Below are 13,781 nucleotides of genomic sequence, written 5' to 3' on the forward strand. Positions count from 1 at the left end.
CTTTTCAGGGACCTTAACTACACGGACATTGATTGGCAGAATCTAGGCACTTCCTTATTAACGTGCAATGCAGAAGCCAAGAATTTCACTGATATCGGCTTAGATTTTAGGCTCACTCATTCAGTCTGAGAACCTACCAGCGTTACGCGAGAGACCGCAAACACCCCTGACCTATTAGCCCTGAATAACTATAATCCATTAATTACCTTCCAGAAATTAGGGACCATAATATCATACGTGCTCTATTGTCATTTACCTCTGCTCAGAAGTACCCATCTAGGAAAAAATAAACATCTACGAAAGAGGGAATTACGACGCAATAACTGAAAACATTAGCACCTTTTTTTCCGCGTGACAATCTACGTATAACACACACTGTATTCATGAAAACTGGTTGATATGCAAAAATAAGTAAAACCTGTTGACTAGTATTTGTATACGAGGGATGAATTTCCAAACTAATCGCAATAATATATGGTTTACAAAGCATCTAAAACGACCTTAAAATAAAAAGAATCGGTTGTTTCGTGCAGCCAATCAGACGCATATACAATCGGCAGCTTGAAAAATTACCTCGCATCTGAAAAATCATACAAGCAGTTCATAACATCAAGAACTCATTTTATCACAGTGACTTGCCAAAATTACTAATCAGCAATTTCAGACAGTTCTGGCGAGTTTTAAATAGTAAGCACAGTCATAATATTGCATTGACTAAAGACTCGCATGAAGCAGTTAGTGACCATGAATGCGCGGTAATAATTAACAACGCATTTGCCCCTGTTTTCACTACTGAACTTGACGCGCCTGTAGTTACTATATTTCAACATAGAAGCCTTCAGGCCAGCTATCACATTTTTTGAAGAACGCATCACATCCGTAATTCGTAACGTGAAACTCTCACCATCAGCCGGTATGGACTTGAATAATGCAAAATGGCTGCAACATATAAAATCATTATGTGCAGCCTACTTATCCTTTATTTTTTCGCAGTCGTTCTCTTCAGGAATCATTGCAGATGATTGGAAAACGGGGAAGGTCGTTCACGTCTACAAATTAGGTGACAGATATTCACCCTTGAATTATTGCCCCATTTTATTAAGTAGTGTGCCCGGCAAAATCATAAAGCATGTCATCTTCTCTCAGATATAAATTGTTTAGATTCAAACAATGCCTTACATTTATCACAGCACGGGTTTTGTAAGGGCTTTTCTGTGAAACCCAATCAGTGCGTTTCCTTCACGACTTGCATACAAATCTTGATCGCAACATGCAAACTGTCGCCATGTTTCTAGATTTTGCAAAAGCTTTTAATATAATTCCTCACCTCCATTTATAAGTAAAAATTGCTCAGCTGAACACACATTCCAACAATCTGGAATGAATTGAGGCGCTTTTCACTAATCGTTTTCAATCAGTCTTTGTTAAAGACTACCTGTATAACTCCCTCCCAGCTACATCAGGCATTCCACAAGGATCTGTACATGGTCTATTCTTAATATGTATTAATGACATGCATGAACATGTTTCCTGTAGTATTAGAATGTTTGCTGACGACTGTGTTACTTAGCGTACAAATAATAATTCCCGTGATAAATTTATTCTTTACACAGATTTTACCAGCTTACTTACTTGGTGTAACAACTGGCTAATGTTCCTCAATCCTTCTGAATGCAAACTCTTATCCTTCTCTGATATCCAAAGTTCGCATCGCTTCTAATATATAATTGCTAACACCCCGATTGAATTAGTACTATCTTATAAGTATCTAGGAGTAAGCTTGTCTTATGCTTTATCATGGCGCACCTATATTGGAGATGTGATTTCAGCATCGAATAAAACACTAGGTTTTCTTCAGCACCATCTCCTTCTTACCCCCCACATGTAAAACTACTCGCATATAAATTACTTATCAGACCGAAATTATAATATGCTTCTTTCATATGGAGCCCGTACCAAGCGTATCTAATCAATGCATTAGAAGCAGTCAAAATCGTGCCACTAGATTTATTATACACATTTTTAGCGCAACCAGGACACGAGCCCGAAGAACAAAGATAATCACGAGCTCTACGAAAGCGAGATTTATCCACTCTTCTCACTCGTACGACGCAAGCATTTCTTTGTTGAAAGTAACATCTGGACTACCAACTCTTTCGTTCAGTCGCTTCACTGCGAGTCTCACCCTTTATCACAATTTTTTTTTCATTCTTCCCTCAATCGGTCATCGTATATCACAGTAGCAGCCCGCATATCTCACCGCACCAGTCATCCCCTATAAGTTGCCTGGCCACCATCGCACACTAGTATATATTCTGCTTTGTTCTTTTTTTTTTGAGCAGCAACGGACTGGAACTGCCTGCCCCGTGACATTATTAACATCGCTTCATCATCTACATTTCAAGAACTTGTTAGCGATCACCTTCAATTCTAGATACTCGTCACTATTAGCTCATTTCAGTAAAATGCTACCCTTTTTATGTAATACCCCCGGAAAAAGAGTGCTTTAAGGTAACAAAACAAAGCTGAACTGAACTGAACAAGCCACGAATATTCATTGGGCCCAGTCATATCAATTAAACCCTAATGAAAATTGGCAACGGAAAACATGGGTGCTGCGCCAGGTAGTTGACGCAGTTGCGACACGCGAAGTTGTGTTTTGAAATAGATATAGCATGAAAGTTTCCACAAAAACCAGTCATGTCTCGTTAATTAGATTCCCGTTTTGCGAATTTCTAGAGCTCACCACTCTGCACTGTTAGGTGCTGTAGAAGTCACTGAACATAAAAAGCATTTGTCCAGAAGATGCTAGACAAAACATCATGCTCTAAACGTGCACCTCTTTCATTTTACGCCAGACTGAACGCTACATTACACTGCCTTCCGTAATTAGGTCGGAACGTACTTTCAACTTAAGTTTAAGGGGTACGACGCACCGGTAATGTGCGTAACTCACACCGTGTTTGAAATACATCTTCTTTAAAATAGTTTGCTGTCTCTCTCTGTTTCATCTGCTAGGTGCAATCGTGAAGTTTTCTCTTCTTCTGTTTTCCAGAAAAAATGAAAAGGAAAGTGCACAGGCCTGCCCACTGGCTCAAGCCGAGCCACAATCGCTACCACGTGCAGATAGTAGGAGAGTTGAAAGATGGGATAGAAAGACAGGATAGAAAAGACGCGTGGTATAAAGACCCAGGCCGATCCCGGAGGCAGTGCAATACCGGGCCAACCGGCGGCGGAAGTGAAGCAACCTTCAAGCATTCCGCCGCATTTCCAAAAATAAGTCCAATATGTAGAGTTCGAATGGGACCCGTATCAGGTATTCTACAGTTTTTGAGCGGCTGCGACAACTTATTTATTGAAGCAGTCTCTCAACTCCTTCGGGCGGCACTTAAGTCACGTTCTCCTTTCAAGCACTTTTAAGCAGTCCGCATTCCAGGTATCGAAACTGTTGGCTTTCTTTAGGTCTTCAGAGGCAGTTGACGCGGAACAGTATATTTACCCCTAAGAAATAAAAGGCTTGGCTAACAAGGGAAAAGAAAAATCGACCCTTGGATTTACACTACATGGCGTGCCGAAACGTTCCCGAACATCATTCAATGACCTCAATGCTTTTACACCTATGTTGAAGTTGTAGATACTGAACACACCGGTATTCTGAAGCCAGGGGTGGGTGGAGGCGACCATTTTAACCGAAGCTTACCTTCACTCGCATTTTTGGTGTAAATGACGATGCCGAAATCAATACTGGCGGTTTTCTTTAGTTCAGATAATGCTTGAACAGCGGTTAGGCAGAGCAAGGAAGGCACCACGATTTTTCTTCTTTTTTTGTGATTCCGGCACATTTTAGTTACCACTCTCCTTGCTTCGTGTGAAGCGCGATTTCATCCCTCTTGCAAGGTTATTTGAAAATTTGATTTTTGTTTTCGTTGGAATTAGAAGCATGTGTAAATCTGTTCCGACTACACGTTTCAGATGTTTGCTGCCAACAGATATGCCTGTCACGTTCAGTATTTGAAAGACGGCCACCCTTGATGTGCATACACAATCCAGATATGAAGAACGAGCCTTTTGAGCACAAATACCGTGCCCAATTAGTTATTCACGCAATATAGGCTTTCTTGCAGCTGATCGAACAGCGAGCACTCAAAAAATTGTCTCCGACGGTGAAGCGGTGCATACGAGTCACTTAAATTCTTAGTATGAAAAAAAAAACACACACCAAAGAATGCCTTCATTTGAATACACACTTCCATTTGCCTTCTTACACGCAGTGCTCATATTCAGTGATAACAGCGTGGCAGGAGTTAACATCCCGTGACATTTGTGGTGATACCTCTATGTATTTGGCATATCCACGCGATGTTACAATGTGATGTGGTGAAAAGACTACAAAAGGCACCTGAAAAAGACTGTGCCTTTGCACAATGTTTGGGGCTTAGCAATACTAAACCGGCGGCAATTTTTTCATTTGGGCACGCGCCAATGGCGTGTACCATTTCCGCTAGGTCACGAACAAGGGGCTAGATACAGGAGGGAGCATCCCCTGCAGCAACAGTCTGAAAGACAGAGCACTGGAAATGTCTAAGCGATGTGTCACAACGTATCGCACGTGCAGGTACGAGCTAGTGGCGACACAACTGCTAGTTCCGGGCTTACCACCAAAGGAAAAACCGGCCATAAAGGTTGTGTAGTGGTTGAGTAAAGGTAGGAGTAGGGGTGGAGGGGAAGGTTGTAGTGCTCAGTGCCTATAAGGGATAGCTCACGGGGTGGGGCTTTTGGATGCGTTGTTGGGGTGTATATTGCCTTGTTTTGTCTGCTACCCCCCCCCCCCCCCCCCCCGGCTCTCTTCCAATTTCTCTCTACTTCGTCTTTCCCCACCCCTCCCTTCTTTCCTGCTCCTCGGATTTCTTGCGCTAGGAGTCTTTCTGGGCGCCTATGCTGTGAGCAGCATATTTATTTTAGCACAATCACAGACACCTGTTACAGTAAGGCTATACACAAAAAGCTTAATCAGTCATCAATATTGCTTGTAAATAAATAAGAGCGGCTATGAGGGACGCATGAGTGGATAATTACGGACTGAATTCGACTGCCTGAGGTTTTTAATGTGCTCTGAAATAATGTTCCACGTGTCTTTCTGCACTCAGTTCGCATCCAACTGCGGCCGCCATGACCGGACAAACAAGACCTCGAAGTGATGCTCAGCAACTGAACACCAAACTCGATTGGTCGTTGCATTGTGCTTCCCGTAAAGAACTAGAAATTTTGTGATATATCGGCCAGCGTCTTTAGTCAAACTGTCGTGCTCTGTGCGCTTCAGTGCCATTGCAAACGAGGCAGAATGAAGTTGCCATCTATTACCAATAATCCTATCGCACCAACCGCTCTGCGAATGTGACCACGCACTGAGTGATCCCATGACTCTACGACGAATATATTCAAGTGACTCTCCTCAAATGATTCTGGTCTCATCGCCCCTCACATAGAATTTTTTTTCTATCAAGAAAGGAAGCACTAAGTCACTTAGCTACTACGTTGCCTCCATTGAAGTGGCAGTAAAGAACAAAATCAATTATAACTGAATAATATTTTCCTTTATCCCACTCCACGCCGTCACATACACGCCACGAGGTTTAGGAAAACGGATGCATGCCGACTATAGTCAAAAAAGAAATTTGAGAATTAGCATATAAATATAAGGGCCAATGTAATGGAATCGGAGAGCTGCGATTTTAGCTCTGGAGTGAACTAATCCCTTTTTCTTTTCCAGGCACATTCAGACAAATTAATTTCTGCATTCTGGCCTACTTTTCTAAATTATAGCCGCGCAGCTGTGTTTGTGAAGAATGCAGGCAAAGTTGATTCGGGCGTTAAACAGGAATTCTTCAATTGTGAACTACGCGTTTGCCGTTGTGAATACTGACCACTCAAAGTCTTCTCATGTCAGGAAAAAAGCATCGTTATAATGTTTGCGAGGTCGCTCCAGGACAGCAGGTGCTTTGAGGATGTTTAGAATCAATGAAATTCGACAAAATAAGAAAATGCACTCTGTCACAGCCAATAAGAACTAAAGGCAGAATCGCTTTCATGTGGTATCAACAAGAAATGAAACGCGAACAGAACAGTTGAGCCGCGCACAATAAAATAAGATGCTCTAAGCTAGGGGAAGCTCAGTACTAGCTAAGGTTATTTTAGCTTCGAAGGAGCGAAGGCTGTTCTGCAGAAGTGTTATTCAACCTCGCTAGTATCTCCTCTTCAGGAGCTAATATGTGGGTGATTTTGTGTTGCCACCTGTTCTCTTGTTCGCATTTGATTAGTTGCTTATATTAGCGCTTATTTCACCAATAAAAGCTGTTGATGATGAAACAAAAACTTACGCCTAAAGGAATGCAAAACGTCATACTAACTGTAACAGAAATCCGAAAACAATATATAAAGGCTCCGACAATCAACACGGCCAGTCGCAACTCATCGGACGAAGTCCGCCCTGACAAATGTGATAGCATTAAAGATATTCAGTGAAGAGATGATAAGCTAAAGATACTGTGTTTGCTGGCCACACTTTGTAACGATTGCTCCCCATAACCGTCAATTTGCTCTTTTTCCATTATCACGCCCCACCTTCAGCAGTAGTTAATGATATTCCTCACTAGCTCTCAGCGGGATTCACAAGTGAGCTACCAATAGTAAGAAGGCACAAATGATTGAATTGCCCAAATAATCGTTGAACTGTACGATCACTGTCCTGCTTTAAAATAAATTGATGGATGGCTACAAAAGTCGGTAATGCGAAATTTGACTGCAGCTCTTCACACGCCACCTGGCACCGTTGGCAGGTGGCGTGTTACGTCGCTAGCCACCCTAAGGGATCCACCCGTGGCGGCTAACTTCCGGTTGTTTATTCCTCCGCTCTCGGCGTGGCAGATAGCGCCACACAGTTGCCAGGTGGCGTGTTTTGCCGACCACGCCGACGTCGATGACGACGACCAAGACGCGGCATCCAGGGACGGGCGCACGAGTGCCCGTGCTCTGAACTTCCTACATGGGCGAGAAATGCGACACAAGAATGTGAAGCTTGTGAATGTGCGCTTGACCTAGATGTGCTTCGTGACACGTTGCAAAACTCCAGACGTGGTCAGGACGAAATTATTGATCTTTTTCTACAGTTACTTGTTTTAAGATGGAGCGAGCGCACTAACTTTCCCTATTTGTGGAGTTGAACTCTCCAGTGAAGTAAGATACATACGGTAAAAAGATGCATCGAAGAGAAGTGTACAAGAATAACGTTAACTGAAATATTAGTGCATTTTACATTATCTTTTCGACGCTACATACACCAGGTTCCGGGATACTTTTGCAACATCCGCCAAGACGCCCTAAAAATTATCAGCTGGCCGCACCACTGGAAGTTACGAGGCATCAGTACACCATTCCCCAACTTTCCACTAACGCGCTAAACACCTCAGATTGTGGCACGAGGCCCAAGCAGCACTCCGCACTATCGCCCGAAATAAGTGTGGCGTGAGCCGACAGTGTTGTGTGTGGAGGGGGTGCGCACAAAGTTTGATTTGTGCCGCTGTTGGGTTCATGCATGGCACATTTCGGCAGCCACTCTTTCCAAGACACTGGAACTTGCAATACAATTTTTAATACGTATGTTTAGGATATTATTGAGCTTCATAAGAAAAAGCAACGACAAATATCCTCAAGTGTCAGTTAAAGCTGCGCCTTTGTCTTGACTCTGCTTCATTGCCGGAAAACAAAGGGGGAAGAAAGGCTTAGTTGCTTGCGAGCTCTTAGTTGTTCGAAAAGCGACATGGGCAGAGGTTAAGACAGCTTGTCGTCTGGAAGGGTAGAAGACGGAGAAGTCAGGGGGCGCCCGTTATGTGCAATGACAGACACTGACTGATTGCCGACCCGGAGGAGTCTGATGTAGCGAGGGAGGGGGCCTAGGGAGGTAGGCTCTGAGATAAACGATGTCCCGATGACTGTTGTCAGCAACACAAGGGGCGTGAATGGGCTAGTTCTGGCCAAGCTTATCGCCTGACTTGCAGTGCATAGTCCCATGTTAAATACAAAAAACTTTTATTCCAGGCAAAAATAACTTTTCAGGACGTCATGACATTGATGACTCAATACAAAAATGAAGGCCGTGTGTTTTACGCGACTCAATACAAAATTGAAAGCCGTGCGTTTTGCCAGGAGCTAGGAAAAAAAAACCCTTAAGGTGAACACCACTGCATTAAACATGCATATAAGCGCCACTGGCTATTAACGTGTGATCCCTGCAGCAACTTCCTTCCAGTGAGGCCTCGTTTTAACACGACGACGAACACGATTGTTTCAAGCTCAGCCATTTGTGGCAAGACAATCACACTCACTGACTTCCCGTTCATTTAACCAACTGCATTACCGCCTTCAAGATGAGTACCTTGCATATTATAATATATCCATATATCCATACCTTATTTTTTTGCGATGTCTGAGAGTTCAACGGCTCACTTCTATTCACAAGCAAGCATGGCCGACTTTTAATCATGATATTTGATCGGAATATGGGAGCAGGTGGACCAATAACCATATGCCTCTTTCTTGCTCATCGTGTGAGCATCTGGTTTCTTTTCGGCAGAGGCAACGCGATATTGTTGCCGCTTAGTCTTAGAGACAACTAGAGCATAACATTTAATTGAGTTGTTAATAAGAAGACGCAAATATATCGACAAATGTATCGACAAATATATCGACATATAATCATAAAACTCAGCGGCGTATTGTTTCAACTGAAAATGTGCCGAGTGCCTTCACCCGCCAACTTAAGAGGCATGGTCTAGCGAATGGCAAGGAATGAGAGTATGTCAGTCCAAGTAACGCACTTATCATTCGTGTTTAGTTTGCGGGCGAAGGTACATGCAATAAATCGGCATCATTTCGTGAAAAAAATTGACGTTGTAAATTTCACCTCGAATATAGGTATTCCTTTTTTGTCGATCTACCTTATGATAGCCTCATGTCTTGCCATGGCATCAAGCCAGGCAGGTTTATGGGAAAATAAAATAAATGGTAGAAAAAGCGAGCTTTGAAAGCTCTCAAAATACTGCACTCACTGCGGAATTCTAATCGTGAAAAAAATTACCACTTTTAGGCAATATAGTATATAATGATTTCTCGTTTCTTAATTAACGCAAGCAGAACATAATGATTTGTAGTCAGATGGTAGTCGGCGCTAATGTCTTTCGACTTCTTCACCCAATTCCTCCACTGTTTCACCAATATTCCTGCTTGCAAGTGCTGCGCGAGAGTAATGGACGTCTAGGTGAACACCGTTGACTATCGCGACTGGGCAGCTTAGCACCCTCAGATTACGAATCAGTATTACGTGCGAAGAGCAATTTGTATTCAGTTTTTCAGTACTTAACGCCAGTTCCTGAAGGTAGAGCTCTACAAGGCTTTCTTTTTAAGTAACTGCGCGACAGAAAACTGTGTTCATCGTTCTGTGCGGCGAGGATGTGCCATACCGTCGCAGCTTTTTCGTTTTTTGACCAGAGAAGAAACTCGAATAACGCACTGGACAACAATGGTTGCCACCTTCAGGACATGTTGTCGCAGAAATTAATATACCATAGCAACACGGCCGCTGATTGACTACGCATTCACCTAAAATGCAGTGGCTCTCTATCCCAGAGTAGCACTTGAGTATTTATTAATTTTATTCCTCAATACTGGATACCAGTAGTATGGTCTTAGCAGGAGTGGCATACATGAGAGCAAGCTGCCGGGCTAGTTGGTGATGCATGTTGTAAACTAGGACGCGCAAAATACCGGGCGACGGACAGAGTAAGGGACACAACCTCGTGAACCTGTTTTTTGTGTCCCTTACTCTGTCCGTCGTCCGGTATTTTGCGCTTCCCAGTTTACGGCATACATGAATAATGCATACAAGCTAGTAAATGAAGATAACACAAATGACTCGGGAAACTAACAAAGAAAAGGAATTCAATAGCATGAATTGACTTCACCAAGAGCCGGAGATGTAAAAAGAAAGAGAAGTCATCAGTACATAAAATTAACCAATACCCAAAAAAGTGCTAGCATGAAAGAAATAAATGCATCATACAGTCACAAACACGAATATTCTTGCACTTCCTGGCCAAAGTTTGATGATTCAACTAAGCATTCTGCAAGGGAATCAAAGTCATACATTGTCCGGCGATAAAAACGCCATTTTATTTTTGAAGATTGGCAGTAGTGAGTGATTTCGGTGATGACATAGTCTCGAGAACTCTATCATTCGCAGCGAAGGGCATGCCAGCTTTTTTGATGTGTTGTGTCAAGTCTGCATTCGTTCACCACGACCTTACCAACATAAAGCGATTTCGTATGTAACGACGCTGCGCGGGGGCAATGCCTCGTGCTTGCCAAACCGCTGCAGAATGGCATTCTCTGGAAGCAACTGTCTAACTTTCTCATTTTATTGCTGCACTTTCCGCTTCATTGCCCTAAGTGCGCCATAAGGCTCGCTGCTGCGGCGCCCCACGTCTCATCCAGGAGAAGCGGTAGACACAGCAATGCACCTCGGTGTCAGTCATACGTGTGGAGATAGGGACGTTGGGAAATCCACAGCTCCCGGAATACGACCCCAAATTTGCTCTCTGTACGGTAGCAACCATCGCCCTTGCTCCGGCCTCCATCCCTGGTCTCAATTTCCCGTGCCGGAGTTTTGTCCTTCCTTCATTGCCTCTCGGCAGAGAAAACAAACAGCCTTATCGTGTTCGTCGGTTTTTCCTTGGTACTGTTATATAGGGTGATTCTATTGCTGGGTCTACACAGAAGGTGGTCGCTGATGCTTTCTTCTCAGCGAGTCTTCTTGTTATACCTCCGCGTTCAGGCTTCGTACCTTTCGTTCACGATGCCTTTGCGTTGCATGCTGCCAAACACTATCCTCTGATTCCTTTGCTTGGGGCATCGAGAAGTCTCATCTCCGGTCCTGGCGTTTCGTTAGCGTCAGCTGCATTGGGCGGTATTTCTCGCTTCTTTTTTGTGCGTGCTCAGTACCAGCCAGGACCGTGAGGAGACTCTGAATGGCGAACTGTACAAAGGTTGTTTCTCTCTCTGCCAAACGTTTTTCAAGTATATCATATACATCCTTTGCTTTATTGTATAAGCTAGAGAAATAACATTTCCAGCCTGTGCATTATTTCGTTTGGCTTGGATGCGTCGCTGTGAAGAAAAGTACGCAAACGATGGCGCACGCCATACTAAATACTTAATACTTAATAAAAACAGGAACCGTTGTCACTCTTAGATTTGTACGTTTCACGCAATGGCTCAGAATAGGACCGCAGAGCTTGGGATGTCTCGGGATATGCTATACAAACTGTTTTCCTATCACTCAAAGCACTGCGCCGGGTTGAAATTGTAAGCAGCAAGCAAGAAATAATAACTGAGTAGGCCCGAAAGTGCTCCGGGGTGAAAACAAGTTATTCTATTCACATTTTGTTAATCTAAGGTCATGGACCTTTCCAGGACCATTGTTTCTGATGCCAGGGTCAGTGAGGTGCTTACCAAATTTCTGGATTTTCTGGGATTATGCGTTATCCACTAACTTCTAAGGCAAACGGCAAAATGACCTTCCAGCCTCTTTAATTCTTCTAATATTGACGGCAAAAAATTATGTCTCGGTAGAGATATAATGTGTGCAAAGAGCAAAGATATTTCCTCGGTCGGATTCTATGGCTGCTTCTTTGTATGAATGGAACGGGCATCAAACAGGGACCAAATGCACAAGAAGCTACTTCTCAGAGTTTAGGCAGCGAGGAAGCCTTGAAGTACAGAACATGTGAATCTCTTCCATATATATGACTGAAATAATAAATCAGCTAACAGAGCTAAAACGAAAGAACCTGGCGATGCTGAGTAAGCACAATATTGAGCGCACTTCGAAAATTAGACATCAAAATTAGGCAGAAGAATTGCCCTCATATATCCCACCGCAGCAGGCATTATGGTTATTTCGGCTCCGCTATGCGTGATTCAGTAGTTAGTCTTTTTTACTTCAGAACTGGAGAGAATAGTAGTTTGCTCAACGGCTGAATGTTTCTCGTGCTACCTCACAAGCATCGAACTAAGATTTATTGAAGAAATGCTAAAACTTTAACATCAAACTACGCTACATTTCGGCAATTAATAAGAGCCATGTTTGGTTTTCTGCGAAGATAAGTTAAAAACCACTATTAGGCGACCTTCAGTTTCCCCTGCAAGAAGTTCGGAACCAGAAGCGAAATGAATAATTTAAAAATGAGACAACCGAAAGCCCGAAAGCATCAAAGAATTCTTGTTCACGGCTCTTCATAAAAAGTTGTGCGTATACCTGCGTGATAAGTACGAGCACGCCTTGACGAGCAGACCTGCCAACAGCCATAAAAAACACCCACCGGCGGACTGGTTAAAATTTGAAAAATAAAAAAATAACAAAATGGTGAACTTTAACGAAAACTGATAGTGATGTTTGACAAGGACGTACGAGAAAGGGCTGGTATGTACGGTGCTCACAAGTGATTAATCTCATGAGAAGAGTGAAAAATTGATCGGAAACAAGCACACACCAAACTGAACGAATGTTTGAGGAAGAAAAAGTTAGAAAATGCTTTCGCGCGGTTCTTCTATTCTTGCCTGCAAAACGAAGCTGCGTGAAATGAAGGAAAAGAGACGACACACACGAAATACTAAATGTCATGAAAGGGGAAGTTAAGTCGAATGCAAAGCAGCAATGTTTGACGTAGTGCGTGCTTTTTGGATAGTTTTTCATATTTTATGCGTGAAGGCAGTTAGGGAAACAAGTTAGTGCACGTGCACCCTAAATATTTAACCAAGCGTCCGGAAAACGAATGACATTTTGTGCCAGATAAATTATGAGGTTGACAGGTGGTTTAGATGATAACAACCTGCACCGGAAAACCGCTGTTGAAGCGCTGTAACTGTCAACTTACGAAGGGAACATGTGTCGAAAATTCAGCTTTTAATATGACGCGTGCAAGTACTTCGAAACAAAAAAAAATTTTTTCGTACATGACAGACAGAGGGCTGAAGGTTTCCAGCACTTTTGGAAGGTACGCGACACCTTTTTTCTGAGTTTTCATGGGCGTACTAGACAAGGAACTCTAACTAGTAAGAAGTGCTGCAGTTCCTTTACCGGCGAGGCGATCCAGCTTCTGGGGAAGCTAGCATGGTGCGTTGGGCAGTTCTTGCCTTGTGTGCGCAGGGCGTTTTACCATATGAGTCTGATTTCGGTGGTTGGCTATGGAAAGAGAGAAGGAAGCGTATCCAAGCAGTCCGTGTATTTAATGCGCCGCTATATTATGTTTATCATCGCCTAGACGCTGCATCTTTGCAGCATAAGGGAATCCTTTGCGGTAGAGTATATAGAAATTGATTTCAACCACCTGAGCTTCTTTAGCGTGCACTGACATTGAACAGGCCACAGTCGTTTCTACGTTTCACTTTATTAAAATGCTCCCGACACGTATTGAGTTCAGTAGCCGAACTTCGAGGCCGCTACCGCATGTTTGCGTGTATTATCAGCAATCAGCCAAAAATGTGTCAGTTTGAACGCGCCTTATTTTAGCTCCATTTCGCATGCAAAGCTTGCGGAAGAAGGCGGGGGAGCTGCAGTGTATTGGGAAGAGCCAGGAAGCGGGATGAGATAAGTTCTAAAAAAACGTGCCACTGTTTCATACAGATTAATTTTTGAATGATGTAAGTGGAACTGGGACAAAACTTGCCAT

General features: G+C 43.2%; 1 pseudogene; it reads right to left on the reverse strand.

Moving 5' to 3' along the window:
• Nucleotides 1-3,184: 3,184 nt before the first annotated feature.
• Nucleotides 3,185-3,320, reverse strand: LOC144126403 (U2 spliceosomal RNA; annotated as a pseudogene).
• Nucleotides 3,321-13,781: the final 10,461 nt, after the last annotated feature.

Source organism: Amblyomma americanum, chromosome 3 (genome assembly GCF_052857255.1).
Source record: "Amblyomma americanum isolate KBUSLIRL-KWMA chromosome 3, ASM5285725v1, whole genome shotgun sequence".
Lineage (NCBI taxonomy): Eukaryota > Metazoa > Arthropoda > Arachnida > Ixodida > Ixodidae > Amblyomma > Amblyomma americanum.